Consider the following 23895-nt stretch of genomic DNA (forward strand, 5'->3'; position numbering starts at 1 on the left):
TGCTCCTGTGTATATACCTCCCCCCTCCCCTGTGTATGCTCCTGTGTATATACCTCCCCCCTCCCCTGTGTATGCTCCTGTATATACCTCCCACCTCCCCTGTGTATGCTCCTGTATATACCTCCCCCCTCCCCTGTGTATGCTCCTGTGTCTATACCTCCCCCCTCCCCTGTGTATATACCTCCCCCCTCCCCTGTGTATGCTCCTGTGTATATACCTCCCCCCTCCCCTGTGTATGCTCCTGTGTATATACCTCCCCCCTCCCCTGTGTATGCTCCTGTATATACCTCCCACCTCCCCTGTGTATGCTCCTGTATATACCTCCCCCCTCCCCTGTGTATGCTCCTGTGTCTATACCTCCCCCCTCCCCTGTGTATGCTCCTGTGTATATACCTCCTCCCTCCCCTGTGTATGCTCCTGTGTATATACCTCCTCCCTCCCCTGTGTATGCTCCTGTGTATATACCTCCCCCCTCCCCTGTGTATGCTCCTGTATATACCTCCCCCCTCCCCTGTGTATATACCTCCCCCCTCCCCTGTGTATGCTCCTGTGTATATACCTCCCCACTCCCCTGTGTATGCTCCTGTATATACCTCCCCCCTTCCCTGTGTATGCTCCTGTGTATATACCTCTCCCCTCCCCTGTGTATACTCCTGTATATACCCCCCCCCTCCCCTGTCTATACTCCTGTATATACCTCCCCCCTCCCCTGTGTATGCTCCTGTGTATATACCTCCCCCCTCCCCTGTGTATGCTCCTGTATATACCTCCCCGCTCCCCTGTGTATGCTCCTGTATATACCTCCCCCCTCCCCTGTGTATGCTCGTGTATATACCTCCCCCCTCCCCTGTGTATGCTCCTGTGTATATACCTCCCCCCTTCCCTGTGTATGCTCCTGTGTATATACCTCCCCCCTTCCCTGTGTATGCTCCTGTGTATATACCTCCCCCCTTCCCTGTGTATGCTCCTGTGTATATACCTCCCCCCTTCCCTGTGCATGCTCCTGTATATACCCCCCCCCTCCCCTGTGCATACTCCTGTATATACCTCCCCCTTCCCCTGGGCATACTCCTGTATATACCTCCCCCCTCCCTGTGTATGCTCCTGTGTATATACACCTCTCCCCTCCCCTGTGTATACTCCTGTATATACCTCCCCCCTCCCCTGTGTATACTCCTGTATATACCTCCCCCTCCCCGTGTATGCTCCTGTGTATATACCTCCCCCCTCCCCTATGTATACTCCTGTGTATATACCTCCCCTCTTCCCTGTGTATGCTCCTGTGTATATACCTCCCCCCTCCCCTGTGTATGCTCCTGTATATACCTCCCCCCTCCCCTGTGTATGCTCCTGTGTATATACCTCCCCCTTCCCTGTGCATGCTCCTGTGTATATACCTCCCCCCTCCCCTGTGTATGCTCCTGTGTATATACCTCCCCCCTCCCCTGTGTATGCTCCTGTGTATATACCTCCCCCCTCCCCTGTGTATACTTCTGTATATACCTCCCCCCTCCCCTGTGTATGCTCCTGTGAATATACAGCCCCACTCCCCTGTGTATGCTCCTGTGTATATACCTCCCCCCTCCCCTGTATATACCTCCCCCCTTCCCTGTGTATGCTCCTGTGTATATACCTCCCCCCTTCCCTGTGTATGCTCCTGTGTATATACCTCCCCCCTCCCCTGTGTATGCTCCTGTATATACCTCCCCCCTCCCCTGTGTATGCTCCTGTATATACCTCCCACCTTCCCTGTGTATGCTCCTGTATATACCTCCCACCTCCCCTGTGTATGCTCCTGTATATACCTCCCCCCTCCCCTGTGTATGCTCCTGTGTCTATACCTCCCCCCTCCCCTGTGTATGCTCCTGTGTATATACCTCCTCCCTCCCCTGTGTATGCTCCTGTGTATATACCTCCTCCCTCCCCTGTGTATGCTCCTGTGTATATACCTCCCCCCTCCCCTGTGTATGCTCCTGTATATACCTCCCCCCTCCCCTGTGTATGCTCCTGTATATACCTCCCCCCTCCCCTGTGTATATACCTCCCCCCTCCCCTGTGTATGCTCCTGTGTATATACCTCCCCCCTCCCCTGTGTATGCTCCTGTGTATATACCTCCCCCCTCCCCTGTGTATGCTCCTGTATATACCTCCCACCTCCCCTGTGTATGCTCCTGTATATACCTCCCCCCTCCCCTGTGTATGCTCCTGTGTCTATACCTCCCCCCTCCCCTGTGTATGCTCCTGTGTATATACCTCCTCCCTCCCCTGTGTATGCTCCTGTGTATATACCTCCTCCCTCCCCTGTGTATGCTCCTGTGTATATACCTCCCCCCTCCCCTGTGTATGCTCCTGTATATACCTCCCCCCTCCCCTGTGTATATACCTCCCCCCTCCCCTGTGTATGCTCCTGTGTATATACCTCCCCACTCCCCTGTGTATGCTCCTGTATATACCTCCCCCCTTCCCTGTGTATGCTCCTGTGTATATACCTCTCCCCTCCCCTGTGTATACTCCTGTATATACCTCCCCCCTCCCCTGTCTATACTCCTGTATATACCTCCCCCCTCCCCTGTGTATGCTCCTGTGTATATACCTCCCCCCTCCCCTGTGTATGCTCCTGTATATACCTCCCCCCTCCCCTGTGTATGCTCCTGTATATACCTCCCCCCTCCCCTGTGTATGCTCCTGTGTATATACCTCCCCCCTCCCCTGTGTATGCTCCTGTGTATATACCTCCCCCCTTCCCTGTGTATGCTCCTGTGTATATACCTCCCCCCTTCCCTGTGCATGCTCCTGTATATACCTCCCCCCTCTCCTGTGCATACTCCTGTATATACCTCCCCCTTCCCCTGGGCATACTCCTGTATATACCTCCCCCCTTCCCTGTGTATGCTCCTGTGTATATACCTCCCCCCTCCCCTGTGTATACTCCTGTATATACCTCCCCCTCCCCGTGTATGCTCCTGTGTATATACCTCCCCCCTCCCCTATGTATACTCCTGTGTATATACCTCCCCCCTTCCCTGTGTATGCTCCTGTGTATATACCTCCCCCCTCCCCTGTGTATGCTCCTGTATATACCTCCCCCCTCCCCTGTGTATGCTCCTGTGTATATACCTCCCCCCTTCCCTGTGCATGCTCCTGTGTATATACCTCCCCCCTCCCCTGTGTATGCTCCTGTGTATATACCTCCCCCCTCCCCTGTGTATGCTCCTGTGTATATACCTCCCCCCTCCCCTGTGTATACTTCTGTATATACCTCCCCCCTCCCCTGTGTATGCTCCTGTGAATATACAGCCCCACTCCCCTGTGTATGCTCCTGTGTATATACCTCCCCCCTCCCCTGTATATACCTCCCCCCTTCCCTGTGTATGCTCCTGTGTATATACCTCCCCCCTTCCCTGTGTATGCTCCTGTGTATATACCTCCCCCCTCCCCTGTGTATGCTCCTGTATATACCTCCCCCCTCCCCTGTGTATGCTCCTGTATATACCTCCCCCTTTCCCTGTGTATGCTCCTGTATATACCTCCCCCCTCCCCTGTGTATGCTCCTGTATATACCTCCCCCTTTCCCTGTGTATGCTCCTGTGTATATACCTCCCCCCTCACCTGTGTATGCTCCTGTGTCTATACCTCCCCCCTCCCCTGTGTATGCTCCTGTGTATATACCTCCCCCCTCCCCTGTGTATGCTACTGTATATACCTCCCCCCTCCCGTGTATGGTCCTGTGTATATACCTCCCCCCTCCCCTGTGTAAGCTCCTGTGTGTATACCTCCCCCCTCCCGTGTATGCTCCTGTGTATACCTCCCCCCTCCCCTGTGTATGCTCCTGTGTATATACCTCCCCCCTCCCCTGTGCATGCTCCTGTATATATACCTCCCTCCTCCCCTGTGCATACTCCTGTATATACCTCCCCCCTCCCCTGTGTATGCTCCTGTATATACCTCCCCTCTCCCCTGTGTATGCTCCTATGTGTATACCTCCCCCTCCCCTGTGCATGCTCCTGTATATACCTCCCCTGTGCATACTCCTGTATATACCTCCGCCCTCCCCTGTGCATACTCCTGTATATACCTCCCCCCTCCCCTGTGTATGCTCCTGTGTGTATACCTTCCCCCTCCCCTGTGCATGCTCCTGTATATACCTCCCCTGTGCATACTCCTGCCTATACCTCCCCCTCCCCTGTGTATGCTCCTGTGTGTATACCTCCCCCCTCCCCTGTGCATGCTCCTGTATATATACCTCCCTCCTCCCCTGTGCATACTCCTGTATATACCTCCCCCCTCCCCTGTGTATGCTCCTGTATATACCTCCCCTCTCCCCTGTGTATGCTCCTATGTGTATACCTCCCCCTCCCCTGTGCATGCTCCTGTATATACCTCCCCTGTGCATGCTCCTGTATATACCTCCCCCCTCCCATGTGCATACTTCTGTATATACCTCCCCCCTCCCCTGTGCATGCTCCTGTGTATATACCTCCCCCCTCCCCTGTGCATGCTCCTGTGTATATACCTCCCCCCTCCCCTGTGCATACTCCTGTATATACCTCCCCCTCCCCTGTGTATGCTCCTGTGTATATACCTCCCCCCTTCCGTGTATGGTCCTGTATATACCTCTCCCCTCCACTGTGTATGCTCCTGTGTATATACCTCCCCCCTCCCGTGTATGGTCCTGTGTATATACCTCCCCCCTCCCGTGTATGGTCCTGTATATACCTCCCCCCTCCCCTGTGTATACTCCTGTATATACCTCCCCCCTCCCCTGTGTATGCTCCTGTATATACCTCCCCCCTCCCCTGTGTATGCTCCTGTGTATATACCTCCCCCCTCCCCTGTGTATGCTACTGTATATACCTCCCCCCTCCCGTGTATGGTCCTGTGTATATACCTCCCCCCTCCCCTGTGTATGCTCCTGTGTGTATACCTCCCCCCTCCCGTGTATGCTCCTGTGTATACCTCCCCCCTCCCCTGTGTATGCTCCTGTGTATATACCTCCCCCCTCCCCTGTGTATGCTCCTGTGTATATACCTCCCCCCCTCCCCTGTGCATGCTCCTGTGTATATACCTCCCCCTTCCCCTGTGTATATACCTCTCCCCTCCCCTGTGTATATACCTCCCCCTCCCCTGTGTATGCTCCTGTGTATATACCTCCCCCCTCCCCTGTGTATGCTCCTGTGTATGTACCTCCCCCTCCCCTGTGTATATACCTCCCCCCCTCCCCTGTGCATGCTCCTGTGTATATACCTCCCCCCTCCCCTGTGTATATACCTCTCCCCTCCCCTGTGTATATACCTCTCCCCTCCCCTGTGTATATACCTCCCCCTCCCCTGTGTATGCTCCTGTGTATATACCTCCCCCCTCCCCTGTGTATGCTACTGTATATACCTCCCCCCTTCCCTGTGTATGCTCCTGTGTATATACCTCCCCCCTCCCCTGTGCATGCTCCTGTGTATATACCTCCCCCCTCCCCTGTGCATGCTCCTGTGTATATACCCCCCCCCTCCCCTGTGCATGCTCCTGTGTATATACCTCCCCCCTCCCCTGTGTATATACCTCTCCCCTCCCCTGTGTATATACCTCCCCCCTCCCCTGTGTATGCTACTGTATATACCTCCCCCCTTCCCTGTGTATACACCTCCCCCCTTCCCTGTGCATACTCCTGTATATACCTCCTCCCTCCCCTGTGTATGCTCCTGTATATACACCTCCCCTGTGAATATTCCTATATACCTCCCCCCTTCCCTGTGTATATACCTCCCCCCTCCCCTGTGTATGCTCCTGTATATACCTCCTCCCTCCCCTGTGTATGCTCCTGTATATACCTCCCCCCTCCCCTGTGTATGCTCCTGTGTATATACCTCCCTCCTCCCCTGTGTATGCTCCTGTGTATATACCTCCCCCCTCCCCTGTGTATGCTCCTGTGTGTATACCTCCCTCCTCCCCTGTGTATGCTCCTGTGTGTATACCTCCCTCCTCCCCTGTGTATGCTCCTGTGTGTATACCTCCCCCCTCCCCTGTGTATGCTCCTGTGTGTATACCTCCCCCCTCCCCTGTGTATGCTCCTGTGTGTATACCTCCCCCCTCCCCTGTGCATGCTCCTGTATATACCTCCCCCCTCCCCTGTGCATGCTCCTGTATATACCTCCCCCCTCCCCTGTGCATGCTCCTGTATATACCTCCCCCCTCCCCTGTGCATGCTCCTGTATATACCTCCCCCCTCCCCTGTGCATACTCCTGTATATACCTCCCCCCTCCCCTGTGCATACTCCTGTATATACCTCCCCCCTCCCCTGTGCATGCTCCTGTATATACCTCCCCCCTCCCCTGTGCATGCTCCTGTATATACCTCCCCCCTCCCCTGTGTATGCTCCTGTGTATATACCTCCCCCCTCCCCTGTGTATGCTCCTGTGTATATACCTCCCCCCTCCCCTGTGTATGCTCCTGTGTATATACCTCCCCCCTCCCCTGTGTATGCTCCTGTGTATATACCTCCCCCCTCCCCTGTGTATGCTCCTGTGTATATACCTCCCCCCTCCCCTGTGTATGCTCCTGTGTATATACCTCCCCCCTCCCCTGTGTATGCTCCTGTGTATATACCTCCCCCCTCCCCTGTGTATGCTCCTGTGTATATACCTCCCCCCTCCCCTGTGTATGCTCCTGTGTATATACCTCCCCCCTCCCCTGTGTATGCTCCTGTGTATATACCTCCCCCCTCCCCTGTGTATGCTCCTGTGTATATACCTCCCCCCTCCCCTGTGTATGCTCCTGTGTATATACCTCCCCCCTCCCCTGTGTATGCTCCTGTGTATATACCTCCCCCCTCCCCTGTGTATGCTCCTGTGTATATACCTCCCCCCTCCCCTGTGTATGCTCCTGTGTATATACCTCCCCCCTCCCCTGTGTATGCTCCTGTGTATATACCTCCCCCCTCCCCTGTGTATGCTCCTGTGTATATACCTCCCCCCTCCCCTGTGTATGCTCCTGTGTATATACCTCCCCCCTCCCCTGTGTATGCTCCTGTGTATATACCTCCCCCCTCCCCTGTGTATGCTCCTGTGTATATACCTCCCCCTCCCCTGTGTATGCTCCTGTGTATATACCTCCCCCCTCCCCTGTGTATGCTCCTGTGTATATACCTCCCCCCTCCCCTGTGTATGCTCCTGTGTATATACCTCCCCCCTCCCCTGTGTATGCTCCTGTGTATATACCTCCCCCCTCCCCTGTGTATGCTCCTGTGTATATACCTCCCCCCTCCCCTGTGTATGCTCCTGTGTATATACCTCCCCCCTCCCCTGTGTATGCTCCTGTGTATATACCTCCCCCCTCCCCTGTGTATGCTCCTGTGTATATACCTCCCCCCTCCCCTGTGTATGCTCCTGTGTATATACCTCCCCCCTCCCCTGTGTATGCTCCTGTGTATATACCTCCCCCCTCCCCTGTGTATGCTCCTGTGTATATACCTCCCCCCTCCCCTGTGTATGCTCCTGTGTATATACCTCCCCCCTCCCCTGTGTATGCTCCTGTGTATATACCTCCCCCCTCCCCTGTGTATGCTCCTGTGTATATACCTCCCCCCTCCCCTGTGTATGCTCCTGTGTATATACCTCCCCCCTCCCCTGTGTATGCTCCTGTGTATATACCTCCCCCCTCCCCTGTGTATGCTCCTGTGTATATACCTCCCCCCTCCCCTGTGTATGCTCCTGTGTATATACCTCCCCCCTCCCCTGTGTATGCTCCTGTGTATATACCTCCCCCCTCCCCTGTGTATGCTCCTGTGTATATACCTCCCCCCTCCCCTGTGTATGCTCCTGTGTATATACCTCCCCCCTCCCCTGTGTATGCTCCTGTGTATATACCTCCCCCCTCCCCTGTGTATGCTCCTGTGTATATACCTCCCCCCTCCCCTGTGTATGCTCCTGTGTATATACCTCCCCCCTCCCCTGTGTATGCTCCTGTGTATATACCTCCCCCCTCCCCTGTGTATGCTCCTGTGTATATACCTCCCCCCTCCCCTGTGTATGCTCCTGTGTATATACCTCCCCCCTCCCCTGTGTATGCTCCTGTGTATATACCTCCCCCCTCCCCTGTGTATGCTCCTGTGTATATACCTCCCCCCTCCCCTGTGTATGCTCCTGTGTATATACCTCCCCCCTCCCCTGTGTATGCTCCTGTGTATATACCTCCCCCCTCCCCTGTGTATGCTCCTGTGTATATACCTCCCCCCTCCCCTGTGTATGCTCCTGTGTATATACCTCCCCCCTCCCCTGTGTATGCTCCTGTGTATATACCTCCCCCCTCCCCTGTGTATGCTCCTGTGTATATACCTCCCCCCTCCCCTGTGTATGCTCCTGTGTATATACCTCCCCCCTCCCCTGTGTATGCTCCTGTGTATATACCTCCCCCCTCCCCTGTGTATGCTCCTGTGTATATACCTCCCCCCTCCCCTGTGTATGCTCCTGTGTATATACCTCCCCCCTCCCCTGTGTATGCTCCTGTGTATATACCTCCCCCCTCCCCTGTGTATGCTCCTGTGTATATACCTCCCCCCTCCCCTGTGTATGCTCCTGTGTATATACCTCCCCCCTCCCCTGTGTATGCTCCTGTGTATATACCTCCCCCCTCCCCTGTGTATGCTCCTGTGTATATACCTCCCCCCTCCCCTGTGTATGCTCCTGTGTATATACCTCCCCCCTCCCCTGTGTATGCTCCTGTGTATATACCTCCCCCCTCCCCTGTGTATGCTCCTGTGTATATACCTCCCCCCTCCCCTGTGTATGCTCCTGTGTATATACCTCCCCCCTCCCCTGTGTATGCTCCTGTGTATATACCTCCCCCCTCCCCTGTGTATGCTCCTGTGTATATACCTCCCCCCTCCCCTGTGTATGCTCCTGTGTATATACCTCCCCCCTCCCCTGTGTATGCTCCTGTGTATATACCTCCCCCCTCCCCTGTGTATGCTCCTGTGTATATACCTCCCCCCTCCCCTGTGTATGCTCCTGTGTATATACCTCCCCCCTCCCCTGTGTATGCTCCTGTGTATATACCTCCCCCCTCCCCTGTGTATGCTCCTGTGTATATACCTCCCCCCTCCACTGTGTATGCTCCTGTGTATATACCTCCTGTCACAAACCACTGGGGGGGTCACTCAGAAATCCCCCGCGCTGGCTACCAGTACGTCACAATCGGGGGGTAACAAGTGGGGGTCACCCCTCCTTTATACCTCCCGACCGACAGACAGAGCACGTGACGCGCTCTCTAGCGCCCCTCTTATAGTCAGGCCAATTATGGAATTGCCCGACCATAAGCAAGGAGGCCGCTATACTACTTATGCCGATTATTGAAGGGTCCCCGGTGAGAGTAAGGTATATATTCCCCCGACCTCCGCGGGCGGAATATATAAAATCTCCCCGAATCTCACTGGCCTCCCCACAATAATCCTTGGCACAATTCGCTGCCACCAACCGATTTACGGTAACTATTAGCCGAACACACAGACGTGGGATTCAAGATCGAGATAACAGAACAGCCCAAGATTAATTATATAATTTAATCAGCCTAAAGCACACTAGAAACTACAATATATACAATAGGGAATCTACAGAATATACATATGTCAGAGTACAGTTACAATCAAAGCATGGGTTACAAACAGGCATACACAGTTCCAGCAGTTACCTTGTTGCGTCTGGCCACAGGGGGGCGCTGTACCCAGGTTTCTAGGATCCTTCCCACAGATGTTTCCTACACGTGCCCCCAGCGAAAAGAACCCTGGAAAATGGCCGAAGTAGGGTTATCAACCTGGGCAGATCCAGGTCCCCTCCTACCTTAGTGACCTCAGAGGGAGCACTGCTCCACCCCTGGCTTGAGTTATGGACAATCCACAACATGGAATATGGGCCATAACTTTGCCTGGGAGCGTCGTAGGCGGACGCCAATGCTCTCATTGTGACAGTTATGAACTTAGCTACAGAACGAGGGGACTCATGACCTGTCTGCCAGTTCCCCATTGGCTGATATCACGCCTGGGGCATTTCCCAATGTCCTGCTCCCATAAAAAGGGTGTGCCGGCATCGTCCGCATGCGGAGACACCATTTTTATGGTTGCCATATTTATCGGAAATATGGCTTGCGAGATATGAACCATTTTTTACTGGAGTCGTTCTGTCTGGCTATTTCCATAGCCTTGCTAACTAGCTAGCAGCCCCCACTACAGGGTCACGGCAGGGAGTCATCCTGTGTCCATTGTCCCCACACCACCTCATCTCCATATCACAGGAGATGGCCATGGGATTTGTTGCTAAACCAGTTGTGTGAAGGAAAAGGGGGGGTGACACCAGGAGAGGGCTTCCTGACATACTTGAATATCATGATTTATCGTCATATCTCCGGATTTACCTCACACCTCCCCCCTTTTGAGGGCGCTAGGGGGCAGCACACTCCGGTGTTCCCCCGTGCGCCCGTCCGCGACCTCTCCTTGTCGGGACAGCCCGTCTGCGTTACCGTGGTCACGGCCCCTTTTGTGGCGAATGGTGAAGTTGTATTGCTGGAGCGCAAGGCTCCATCGCAACAATCGCCCATTCGTCCCAGAGACGGTGTGCAACCAGCTGAGGGGATTGTGGTCCGTCTCCACGATGAAGTGGCGCCCGTATAGATAGGGTTGCAGACGCTGCAGGGCCCACACTATGGCCAGGCACTCCTTCTCCATTGTGGAATAGGCAACTTCCCTTGGTAACAGCTTCCTGCTCAGGTACAAGACTGGGTGCTCTTGGCTCGCAGAGTCCACCTGGCTGAGCACCGCACCGAGGCCGAAGTCACTGGCGTCGGTCTGTACTACAAACGGCCGCGTGAAGTCGGCTGCCTGTAGCACGGGCGGGCTGGACAGGGCGTCCTTTAGGGCCCGGAAGGCTGTCTCGCAGTCCATTGTCCAATCGACTGCAGAGGGCAGCTTCTTCTTGGTGAGGTCCGTCAAGGGCTTTGCCAGGCTACTATAGCATGGAACAAACCTCCTATAGTACCCAGCGGTCCCCAAGAAGGACATCACCTGCTTCTTGGTCCTGGGGGTGGGCCAGGATGCGATGGCTTCCACTTTCTCAGGCTCGGGCTTCAGTGTTCTCCCACCTACCCGGTGACCGAGGTACTGGACCTCGCTCATGGCCAGCTGACACTTTCCCGGCTTGATGGTCAAACCTGCCCGGTGGATCCGCCTGAGCACCTGTGCTAGATGCTCTAGGTGGTCCTCCCAGGTGGGACTGAAGACGGCAATGTCATCCAGGTACGCGGCCGCGTACCCTTCAAGTCCCTTGAGCAGGGTGTTGACCATCCGCTGGAAAGTGGCAGGGGCATTCCTCATCCCGAATGGCATCACCGTGGACTCGTACAGTCCAAATGGGGTAATAAAGGCAGAGCGTTCCCTGGCCTTGCGAGTCAGGGGGATCTGCCAATATCCCCGGCTCAGATCCATGATGGTCAGGTACTGAGCCCCGGCCAACTGATCGAGCAGGTCATCGATGCGTGGCATTGGGTACGCATCGGCGACCGTGACCGCATTGAGCCCCCTGTAGTCCACGCAGAACCGAGTGGTTCGGTCCTTAGGGACGAGGACTACAGGCGAGGCCCAAGCGCTGTTGGATGCCTGGATCACCCCCAGCTTCAGCATCTCGTCAATCTCCTGGCGCATGTGTTGCTGCACCTCCAGGGAGACCCGATATGCTGAACGCCGGATCGGGGGATGATCCCCAGTGTCCACGTGATGGACAGCCAAGTCAGTCCTTCCGGGCTGGTTGGTAAACAACCCCCGGAAGGGGTGTAGGGTGGCCCACAGCAGGGACCATTGGTCTTCCAAGAGCTGGTGGCCAACCTCCACATCCTCAATGGATCCGCCTGCCCTAACCTGGGCTAGCATATCCAAGAGGGTTTCCGCTTCTCCCTCCTCGGGCAGGTTGCACACGGGGAGCGCACATGCCTCCCGCTCATGATGTGCCTTCATCATGTTCACATGGAAGGGCTTCCGCCTTCCACGGGCAGGGTCCAGGGTGACCAGGTACGTTACAGGGTTGAGCTGCTGGTACACGAGGTATGGGCCTTCCCAGGCTGCCTGAAGCTTGTCCTGTGGTACGGGGACCAGTACCCACACCTTTTGACCCACTTGGTAGGTCCTCTCACAAGCGTTCTGGTCGTACCAACGCTTCTGATCGGCCTGGGCTTGAGCCATATTGTCGTGTACCAGTTGCGTCAAGGCCTGCATTTTGTCCCGGAAGCGCATGACATACTCGATAACCGACACTCCAGGGGTGGCCAAATCCCCTTCCCAAGCCTCTTTCACCAGAGCCAGGGGGCCCCGCACACGTCGCCCGTACAGGAGCTCAAACGGTGAGAATCCTGTTGAGGCCTGTGGAACCTCCCGGTAAGCAAATAACAGGTGTGGGAGATACCGCTCCCAGTCACGCCCATGGGAGTCGACCAACATCTTAAGCATCTGCTTTAAGGTGCCATTGAACCGCTCGCACAGGCCATTAGTCTGTGGATGGTACGGGCTGGCCACCAGATGTCGCACCTGGACTTGCTTACAGAGGGCCTCCATCAGCTGGGACATGAATTGGGTCCCCCGGTCAGTGAGCATTTCCTGGGGAAAACCCACTCGGGAGAAAATCTCCAGCAATGCGGTGGCCACCTTGTCAGCCCGAATGGACGACAAGGCCACTGCTTCTGGGTACCGGGTGGCATAGTCCACTACCGTCAGTATGAAGCGTTTCCCGGAGCTGCTGGGGATGGCCAGCGGGCCGACCAGATCCACAGCCACCCTCCTGAAAGGCTCATCGATGATTGGCAGAGATACCAGTGGGGCTTTGGGGCGTGGCCCCGCCTTCCCCACTCTCTGACAGGTTTCACACGAACGGCAATAGGCAGCCACATCGGCCCCCATTTTTGGCCAGTAGAAATGCTGGTTTAACCTGGCCTTGGTCTTAGCGATCCCTAGGTGTCCGGCCATCGGAATCTCATGTGCGATCCGCAACAACTCCGTCCGGAACGGATAGGGTACCACCAACTGTCGGTCCCTGGGCCACGCCTCCGGTGAACCCTGCTGGACCGTGGCCCGGTACAGCCGTCCTTGGTCCCAGACCACTCGCTCCGGGTCCGAGTCCGAGGGAGGCTGTGCCGCCTGCTCCTTAAGAGCTTTCAGGCTGTCGTCAGCTTCTAACGCTGCCTGAAACCCCTGACTAGATGTGGCCAGAATCGACGAGACTGTCACATCTTCAGTCAGTACCCCGGGACCTGTGTCCTGGCCTCCACCTGACTCGGCTGCCACTTGGTCAGAAGGGGAAGAGCTATCGGACCTCCGGGAGGCCCCTTGGCTTCCAGCACTCCCACTGCGGGTGACAGCGGCCACAGCCGCTGCGACCGTGGGTCGTGCCTGCTCCTCCTCCGTTCCTGACCAAGTCGCCGGTTCAGGCAGACCGACCTGGCTTCCTGACACCCCGGTTGTGGGGGAACCATGCACCGAGATCTTACCTGGGAGCACTTCCGCTCCTGGACCGGCCCCAATCTCACCTGCCTGTTCCCCTCCTGCAGCAACAGAACCCCGCTGTGAAATCTCTGGGGACCCCACATTTGCTGTGGTAGCCCCCACCCCACACACTGGTCCTCCCCCTGCAGCACCCTGCTCTCTGCTTATCCCTGCAGAGGGCAACAGATCCCAGCTCACAGGCTGGTTACTTGTAGAGGCATTGTCACACCTTTCTCTGACCCCCTCCCCTGTCACAGCTGCAGCTGAGTGTGTGTCTATGGTGTCTATGCAAGCAGAAATATCAGAGTTCACTCCCTCCTCCCTTACATCATTCATAGATAACACATTAACATTGTTAGGAGTCATGTCAGTACGGGCTGAAGGTTCAGCCCTTGGGGGGGGCCCAAACTGGGAGGTTATCTGCCCCAAATCTGTCCCAAGTAGCACGTTTGCAGGGATCCGATCAGTTACCCCCACCTCCCTCACCCCTCGCCCTGCGCCCCAGTCCACATAAATGTCAGCAACAGGCAGCGCCGGGTCAATGCCTCCAATCCCGGAGACAGCGAGGGTTTTTCCAGGGATCAAGTCTTGGGGGGACACCATCTCAGGCCGCACCAGAGTCACCTCCAAGGCGCTGTCTCGCAGTCCTATGGTCACAGACCGGCCGACGGTGACAGGTTGGAAGCTGTCCAGGGACCTACCACCACCCCCACCCACACAATACACCTTGGGACGGGGACGGAGCCGGGGCCTTGGGACGCTGAGGGCACATGGCCTTGAAGTGTCCAGGTAGGTTGCACTGGTGGCACCGTCTTGGTTCCGCCACGGGCCTGGAGAGGGGAGTTGAGGGGGACACCCCCTGCAGTCTAGGGGCAGGTGGGGCAGTCGCAGAATTCATCTTACCCCCCTCTCCAGGTGCTGCTGGTGGCCGCTCTCCTGGCCTCAGGGGCCCGGTTGTTGGTGTAGTCATCGGCAAGGGCAGCTGTAGCCGTGGACCCCTTTGGCTTCTGGTCTCGGATGAACTGGCGGAGATCCTCAGGGCAGTTCCACAAGAGTTGCTCCGTGATGAACAAGTCCAGGATCTCCGGTCCGGTGGAAAAGCTGCAGGCCTTGGGTCCAGTGGTCGGCAGCTCGGGCAAGTGCCCGCCGGTGGTCAGCCCAGGAGTCCTTTGGTCCCTTCTGTAGGCTCCGGAACTTCTTGCGGTAGGACTCTGGAGTGAGGTTGTACTGTTGGATCAGGGCCCGCTTGATGGTGTCGTAGCCCTGATCTGCCTCAGCAGGCAAGTCCCCAAGGATATCCAGGGCCTTACCCCTTAAACGGGGGGTCAGGTATTTGGCCCACTGGTCCTTGTCCAGATGGTGCTGCAAGCAAGTCCGTTCAAAAGCAGTCAAGAAAGAGTCCAAGTCTCCATCCTTCTCCAGCACTGGGAAGTCCTCACACGGACCTTTGGAAGTTTGGTGTCCTCGAAGGTCACATGTGGCTGATGAGGGCCGGAGCTGAGCTAGCTGCAGCTGGTAGTCACGGTCTGCCTGTCGCTCTCGCTCTTCACGCGCTGCCTGCCGCTCTCGCTCCGCCAGCCTCACGCTCTGCGTGCCGCTCCGCAGCCTCAGCGTCACGCGCTGCCTGCCGCTCTGCCCTGCGCTCTGCCAGGAGTTCCTTGTAGCCCTTCTGGTCTCCAGCCTGGAGAAGGGCCATAGCCATTTGAAGAAGGCTATCCGAGCCTCCCAGGCTCGGTGGAATGGCACGTGGTGATCTGCGGCACGCTGCAGAGCTAGGCGATTCACTGTCCCTTTCAGAGCGGAGGGCTGGCATCTGGCTCGTTGAGGAACCTTGGGTGAGCTCCTCCTCATCTTGTCCAGCAGTGCCAGGTTGCGCAATGTCCTCGGCAGAACGGTTTTCTGGCGTCGAGCTCCTGGAGGACTCGTGGGCAACCTCCTCATTGCTGTCCACAGCACCGTCCTCCCTCTCTTCGGCTCCTGCCTTAGCATTGGCCAGTTGCATAGCTCTGCTCCTGGTGCCATCAGCCATTCTTGCAGACTTTTGGTCACTGACACAGAACTGACACCTGATGCCTCCACACACCTTACAGTATCTGCACTCTGACACTCTAGTGTTGAGCTAGTCTGAAGACCCCAGCAGCCACAGCTGCTGCAGGCAGTCTTTAGTGTCTGGGAGTATGGGTCTCACACTCACACACACTATTATCTCGATCCCACCGCTATGCCACCAATATGTCACAAACCACCGGGGGGTCACTCAGAAATCCCCCGCGCTGGCTACCAGTACGTCACAATCGGGGGGTAACAAGTGGGGGTCACCCCTCCTTTATACCTCCCGACCGACAGACAGAGCACGTGACGCGCTCTCTAGCGCCCCTCTTATAGTCAGGCCAATTATGGAATTGCCCGACCATAAGCAAGGAGGCCGCTATACTACTTATGCCGATTATTGAAGGGTCCCCGGTGAGAGTAAGGTATATATTCCCCCGACCTCCGCGGGCGGAATATATAAAATCTCCCCGAATCTCACTGGGCCTCCCCACAATAATCCTTGGCACAATTCGCTGCCACCAACCGATTTACGGTAACTATTAGCCGAACACACAGACGTGGGATTCAAGATCGAGATAACAGAACAGCCCAAGATTAATTATATAATTTAATCAGCCTAAAGCACACTAGAAACTACAATATATACAATAGGGAATCTACAGAATATACATATGTCAGAGTACAGTTTACAATCAAAGCATGGGTTACAAACAGGCATACACAGTTCCAGCAGTTACCTTGTTGCGTCTGGCCACAGGGGGGCGCTGTACCCAGGTTTCTAGGATCCTTCCACAGATGTTTCCTACACGTGCCCCCAGCGAAAAGAACCCTGGAAAATGGCCGAAGTAGGGTTATCAACCTGGGCAGATCCAGGTCCCCTCCTACCTTAGTGACCTCAGAGGGAGCACTGCTCCACCCCTGGCTGAGTTATGGACAAAATCCACAACATGGAATATGGCCATAACTTTGCCTGGGAGCGTCGTAGGCGGACGCCAATGCTCTCATTGTGACAGTTATGAACTTAGCTACAGAACGAGGGGACTCATGACCTGTCTGCCAGTTCCCCATTGGCTGATATCACGCCTGGGGCATTTCCAATGTCCTGCTCCCCATAAAAAGGGTGTGCCGGCATCGTCCGCATGCGGAGACACCATTTTTATGGTTGCCATATTTATCGGAAATATGGCTTGCGAGATATGAACCATTTTTTACTGGAGTCGTTCTGTCTGGCTATTTCCATAGCCTTGCTAACTAGCTAGCAGCCCCCACTACAGGGTCACGGCAGGGAGTCATCCTGTGTCCATTGTCCCCACACCACCTCATCTCCATATCACAGGAGATGGCCATGGGATTTGTTGCTAAACCAGTTGTGTGAAGGAAAAGGGGGGGTGACACCAGGAGAGGGCTTCCTGACATACTTGAATATCATGATTTATCGTCATATCTCCGGATTTACCTCACACCTCCCCCCTCCACTGTGTATGCTCCTGTGTATATACCTCCCCCCTCCCGTGTATGCTCCTGTGTATATACCTCCCCCTCCCCTGTGTATGCTCCTGTGTATATACCTCCCCCCTCCCTTGTGCATACTCCTGTATATACCTCCCCCCTCCCCTGTGCATACTCCTGTATATACCTCCCCCCTCCCCTGTGCATACTCCTGTATATACCTCCCCCCTCCCCTGTGCATACTCCTGTATATACCTCCCCCCTCCCCTGTGAATATTCCTATATACCTCTCCCCTCTGTATATACCTCCCCCCTCCCCTGTGAATATTCCTATATACCTCTCCCCTCTGTATATACCTCCCCCCTCCCCTGTGTATATACCTCCCCCCTCCCCTGTGAATATTCCTATATACCTCTCCCCTCTGTATATACCTCCCCCCTCTCCTGTGTATGCTCCTGTATATACCTCTCCCCTCTGTATATACCTCCCCCCTCCCCTGTGAATATTCCTATATACCTCTCCCCTCTGTATATACCTCCCTCCTCCCCTGTGAATATTCCTATATACCTCTCCCCTCTGTATATACCTCCCCCCTCCCCTGTGAATATTCCTATATACCTCTCCCCTCTGTATATACCTCCCCCCTCTCCTGTGTATGCTCCTGTATATACCTCTCCCCTCTGTATATACCTCCCCCCTCTCCTGTGTATGCTCCTGTATATACTTCTCCCCTCTGTATATACCTCCCCCCTCCCCTGTGAATATTCCTATATACCTCTCCCCTCTGTATATACCTCCCCCCTCCCCTGTGAATATTCCTATATACCTCTCCCCTCTGTATATACCTCCCCCCTCCCCTGTGAATATTCCTATATACCTCTCCCCTCTGTATATACCTCCCCCCTCTCCTGTGTATGCTCCTGTATATACCTCTCCCCTCTGTATATACCTCCCCCCTCCCCTGTGAATATTCCTATATACCTCTCCCCTCTGTATATACCTCCCTCCTCCCCTGTGAATATTCCTATATACCTCTCCCCTCTGTATATACCTCCCCCCTCCCCTGTGAATATTCCTATATACCTCTCCCCTCTGTATATACCTCCCCCCTCTCCTGTGTATGCTCCTGTATATACCTCTCCCCTCTGTATATACCTCCCCCCTCTCCTGTGTATGCTCCTGTATATACCTCTCCCCTCTGTATATACCTCCCCCCTCCCCTGTGAATATTCCTATATACCTCTCCCCTCTGTATATACCTCCCCCCTCTCCTGTGTATGCTCCTGTATATACCTCTCCCCTCTGTATATACCTCCCCCCTCTCCTGTGTATGCTCCTGTATATACCTCTCCCCTCTGTATATACCTCCCCCCTCTCCTGTGTATGCTCCTGTATATACCTCTCCCCTCTGTATATACCTCCCCCCTCCCCTGTGAATATTCCTATATACCTCTCCCCTCTGTATATACCTCCCCCCTCCCCTGTGTATGCTCCTGTGTATATACCTCCCCCCTCCCCTGTGTATGCTCCTGTGTATATACCTCCCTCCTCCCCTGTGTATGCTCCTGTATATACCTCTCCCCTCTGTATATACCTCCCCACTCCCCTCTCCCCTGTGAATATTCTTATATACCTCTCCCCTCTGTATATACCTCCCCCCTCTCCTGTGTATGCTCCTGTATATACCTCTCCCCTCTGTATATACCTCCCCCCTCCCCTGTGAATATTCCTATATACCTCTCCCCTCTGTATATACCTCCCCCCTCCCCTGTGAATATTCCTATATACCTCTCCCCTCTGTATATACCTCCCCCCTCTCCTGTGTATGCTCCTGTGTATATACCTCCCCCCTCCCCTGTGTATGCTCCTGTGTATATACCTCCCCCCTCCCCTATGTATGCTCCTGTATATACCTCCCCCCTCCCCTGTGTATGCTCCTGTGTATATACCTCCCCCCTCCCCTGTGTATGCTCCTGTGTATATACCTCCCCCCTCCCCTGTGTATGCTCCTGTATATACCTCCCCCCTCCCCTGTGTATGCTCCTGTGTATATACCTCCCCACTCCCCTGTGTATGCTCCTGTGTATATACCTCCCCCCTCCCCTGTGTATGCTCCTGTGTATATACCTCTCCCCTCTGTATATACCTCCCCCCTCCCCTGTGTATGCTCCTGTGTATATACCTCCCCCCTCCCCTGTGTATGCTCCTGTGTATATACCTCCCCCCTCCCCTGTGTATGCTCCTGTGTATATACCTCCCCCCTCCCCTGTGTATGCTCCTGTGTATATACCTCCCCCCTCCCCTGTGTATGCTCCTGTGTATATACCTCCCCCCTCCCCTGTGTATGCTTCTGTGTATATACCTCCCCCCTCCCCTGTGTATGCTCCTGTGTATATACCTCCCTCCTCCCCTGTGTATGCTCCTGTGTATATACCTCCCTCCTCCCCTGTGTATGCTCCTGTGTATATACCTCCCCCCTCCCCTGTGTATGCTCCTGTGTATATACCTCCCCCCTCCCCTGTGTATGCTCCTGTGTATATACCTCTCCCCTCTGTATATACCTCCCCCCTCCCCTGTGTATGCTCCTGTGTATATACCTCCCCCCTCCCCTGTGTATGCTCCTGTGTATATACCTCCCCCCTCCCCTGTGTATGCTCCTGTGTATATACCTCCCCCCTCCCCTGTGTATGCTCCTGTGAATATACCTCCCCCCTCCCCTGTGTATGCTCCTGTGTATATACCTCTCCCCTCTGTATATACCTCCCCCCTCCCCTGTGTATGCTCCTGTGTATATACCTCCCCCCTCCCCTGTGTATGCTCCTGTGTATATACCTCCCCCCTCCCCTGTGTATGCTCCTGTGTATATACCTCCCCCCTCCCCTGTGTATGCTCCTGTGTATATACCTCCCCCCTCCCCTGTGTATGCTCCTGTGTATATACCTCCCCCCTCCCCTGTGTATGCTCCTGTGTATATACCTCCCCCCTCCCCTGTGTATGCTCCTGTGTATATACCTCCCCCCTCCCCTGTGTATGCTCCTGTGTATATACCTCCCCCCTCCCCTGTGTATGCTCCTGTGTATATACCTCCCTCCTCCCCTGTGTATGCTCCTGTGTATATACCTCCCTCCTCCCCTGTGTATGCTCCTGTGTATATACCTCTCCCCTCTGTATATACCTCCCCCCTCCCCTGTGTATGCTCCTGTGTATATACCTCCCCCCTCCCCTGTGTATGCTCCTGTGTATATACCTCCCCCCTCCCCTGTGTATGCTCCTGTGTATATACCTCCCCCCCTCCCCTGTGTATGCTCCTGTGTATATACCTCCCCCCCTCCCCTGTGTATGCTCCTGTGTATATACCTTCCCCCTCCCCTGTGTATGCTCCTGTGTATATACCTTCCCCCTCCCCTGTGTATGCTCCTGTGTATATACCTCCCCCCTCCCCTGTGTATGCTCCTGTGTATATACCTCCCCCCTCCCCTGTGTATGTTCCTGTGTATATACCTCCCCCCTCCCCTGTGTATGCTCCTGTGTATATACCTCCCCCCTCCCCTGTGTATGCTCCTGTGTATATACCTCCCCCCTCCCCTGTGTATGCTCCTGTGTATATACCTCCCTCCTCCCCTGTGTATGCTCCTGTGTATATACCTCCCCCCTCCCCTGTGCATGCTCCTGTGTATATACCTCCCTCCTCCCCTGTGTATGCTCCTGTGTATATACCTCCCCCCTCCCCTGTGTATGCTCCTGTGTATATACCTCCCCCCTCCCCTGTGTATGCTCCTGTGTATATACCTCCCCCCTCCCCTGTGTATGCTCCTGTGTATATACCTCCCCCCTCCCCTGTGTATGCTCCTGTGTATATACCTCCCCCCTCCCCTGTGTATGCTCCTGTGTATATACCTCCCCCCTCCCCTGTGTATGCTCCTGTGTATATACCTCCCCCCTCCCCTGTGTATGCTCCTGTGTATATACCTCCCCCCTCCCCTGTGTATGCTCCTGTGTATATACCTCCCCCCTCCCCTGTGTATGCTCCTGTGTATATACCTCCCCCCTCCCCTGTGTATGCTCCTGTGTATATACCTCCCCCCTCCCCTGTGTATGCTCCTGTGTATATACCTCCCCCCTCCCCTGTGTATGCTCCTGTGTATATACCTCCCCCCTCCCCTGTGTATGCTCCTGTGTATATACCTCCCCCCTCCCCTGTGTATATACCTCCCCCCTCCCCTGTGTATATACCTCCCCCCTCCCCTGTGTATATACCTCCCCCCTCCCCTGTGTATGCTCCTGTGTATATACCTCCCCCCTCCCCTGTGTATGCTCCTGTGTATATACCTCCCCCCTCCCCTGTGTATGCTCCTGTGTATATACCTCCCCCCTCCCCTGTGTATATACCTCCCCCCTCCCCTGTGTATATACCTCCCCCCTCCCCTGTGTATATACCTCCCCCCTCCCCTGTGTATGCTCCTGTGTATATACCTCCCCCCTCCCCTGTGTATGCTCCTGTGTATATACCTCCCTCCTCCCCTGTGTATGCTCCTGTATATACCTCCCCCCTCCCCTGTGTATACTCCTGTATATACCTCCCCCCTCCCCTGTGTATGCTCCTGTGTATATACCTCCCCCCTCCCCTGTGTATGCTCCTGAGTATATACCTCCCCCCTCCCCTGTGTATGCTCCTGTGTATATACCTCCCCCCTCCCCTGTGTATGCTCCTGTGTATATACCTCCCCCCTCCCCTGTGTATGCTCCTGTGTATATACCTCCCCCCTCCCCTGTGTATGCTCCTGTGTATATACCTCCCCCCTCCCCTGTGTATGCTCCTGTGTATATACCTCCCCCTCCCTGTGTATGCTCCTGTGTATATACCTCCCTCCTCCCCTGTGTATGCTCCTGTGTATATACCTCCCTCCTCCCCTGTGTATGCTCCTGTGTATATACCTCCCCCCTCCCCTGTGTATGCTCCTGTGTATATACCTCCCCCCTCCCCTGTGTATGCTCCTGTGTATATACCTCCCTCCTCCCCTGTGTATGCTCCTGTGTATATACCTCCCTCCTCCCCTGTGTATGCTCCTGTGTATATACCTCCCCCCTCCCCTGTGTATGCTCCTGTGTATATACCTCCCTCCTCCCCTGTGTATGCTCCTGTGTATATACCTCCCTCCTCCCCTGTGTATGCTCCTGTGTATATACCTCCCCCCTCCCCTGTGTATGCTCCTGTGTATATACCTCCCCCCTCCCCTGTGTATGCTCCTGTGTATATACCTCCCTCCTCCCCTGTGTATGCTCCTGTGTATATACCTCCCCCCTCCCCTGTGTATGCTCCTGTGTATATACCTCCCTCCTCCCCTGTGTATGCTCCTGTGTATATACCTCCCTCCTCCCCTGTGTATGCTCCTGTGTATATACCTCCCCCCTCCCCTGTGTATGCTCCTGTGTATATACCTCCCCCTCCCTGTGTATATACCTCCCCCCTCCCCTGTGTATGCTCCTGTGTATATACCTCCCCCCTCCCCTGTGTATGCTCCTGTGTATATACCTCCCCCCTCCCCTGTGTATGCTCCTGTGTATATACCTCCCCCCTCCCCTGTGTATGCTCCTGTGTATATACCTCCCCCCTCCCCTGTGTATGCTCCTGTGTATATACCTCCCCCCTCCCCTGTGTATGCTCCTGTGTATATACCTCCCCCCTCCCCTGTGTATGCTCCTGTGTATATACCTCCCTCCTCCCCTGTGTATGCTCCTGTGTATATACCTCCCCCTCCCCTGTGTATGCTCCTGTGTATATACCTCCCCCCTCCCCTGTGTATGCTCCTGTGTATATACCTCCCCCCTCCCCTGTGTATGCTCCTGTGTATATACCTCCCCCCTCCCCTGTGTATGCTCCTGTGTATATACCTCCCTCCTCCCCTGTGTATGCTCCTGTGTATATACCTCCCCCCTCCCCTGTGTATGCTCCTGTGTATATACCTCCCCCCTCCCCTGTGTATGCTCCTGTGTATATACCTCCCCCCTCCCCTGTGTATGCTCCTGTGTATATACCTCCCCCCTCCCCTGTGTATGCTCCTGTGTATATACCTCCCCCTCCCCTGTGTATGCTCCTGTGTATATACCTCCCTCCTCCCCTGTGTATGCTCCTGTGTATATACCTCCCCCCTCCCCTGTGTATGCTCCTGTGTATATACCTCCCCCCTCCCCTGTGTATGCTCCTGTGTATATACCTCCCCCCTCCCCTGTGTATGCTCCTGTGTATATACCTCCCCCCTCCCCTGTGTATGCTCCTGTGTATATACCTCCCCCCTCCCCTGTGTATGCTCCTGTGTATATACCTCCCTCCTCCCCTGTGTATGCTCCTGTGTATATACCTCCCTCCTCCCCTGTGTATGCTCCTGTGTATATACCTCCCCCCTCCCTTCCCTGTGTATATACCTCCCCCCTCCCCTGTGTATATACCTCCCCCCTCCCCTGTGTATGCTCCTGTGTATATACCTCCCCCCTCCCCTGTGTATGCTCCCTGTGTATATACCTCCCCCTCCCCTGTGTATGCTCCTGTGTATATACCTCCCCCCTCCCCTGTGTATGCTCCTGTGTATATACCTCCCCCTCCCCTGTGTATGCTCCTGTGTATATACCTCCCCCCTCCCCTGTGTATGCTCCTGTGTATATACCTCCCCCCTCCCCTGTGTATCTCCTGTGTATATACCTCCCCCCTCCCCTGTGTATGCTCCTGTGTATATACCTCCCCTCCTCCCCCTGTGTATGCTCCTGTGTATATACCTCCCCCCTCCCCTGTGTATATACCTCCCCCCTCCCCTGTGTATATACCTCCCCCCTCCCCTGTGTATGCTCCTGTGTATATACCTCCCCCCTCCCCTGTGTATGCTCCTGTGTATA

At 55.2% G+C, this 23895-nt stretch overlaps 1 protein-coding gene across 2 annotated transcripts in view; it reads right to left on the reverse strand.

The window, feature by feature from the left end:
- Window positions 1–23895, reverse strand: part of RIT1 (Ras like without CAAX 1) — a 37528-nt gene that overhangs the window by 9740 nt on the left and 3893 nt on the right. Inside the window, exon 2 of one of the 2 annotated variants that reach the window (XM_075330494.1) lies at window positions 9677–9769. The exons of the other annotated variant lie outside the window; for it this stretch is intronic. The gene's annotated coding sequence lies outside the window, so the exon portion shown is untranslated. The remainder of the gene's footprint in view (window positions 1–9676; window positions 9770–23895) is intronic. 2 annotated transcript variants of the gene reach the window in all.

The sequence above is a fragment of the Anomaloglossus baeobatrachus genome, chromosome 12 (assembly GCF_048569485.1).
Source record: "Anomaloglossus baeobatrachus isolate aAnoBae1 chromosome 12, aAnoBae1.hap1, whole genome shotgun sequence".
Classification (NCBI taxonomy): Eukaryota; Metazoa; Chordata; class Amphibia; order Anura; family Aromobatidae; genus Anomaloglossus; species Anomaloglossus baeobatrachus.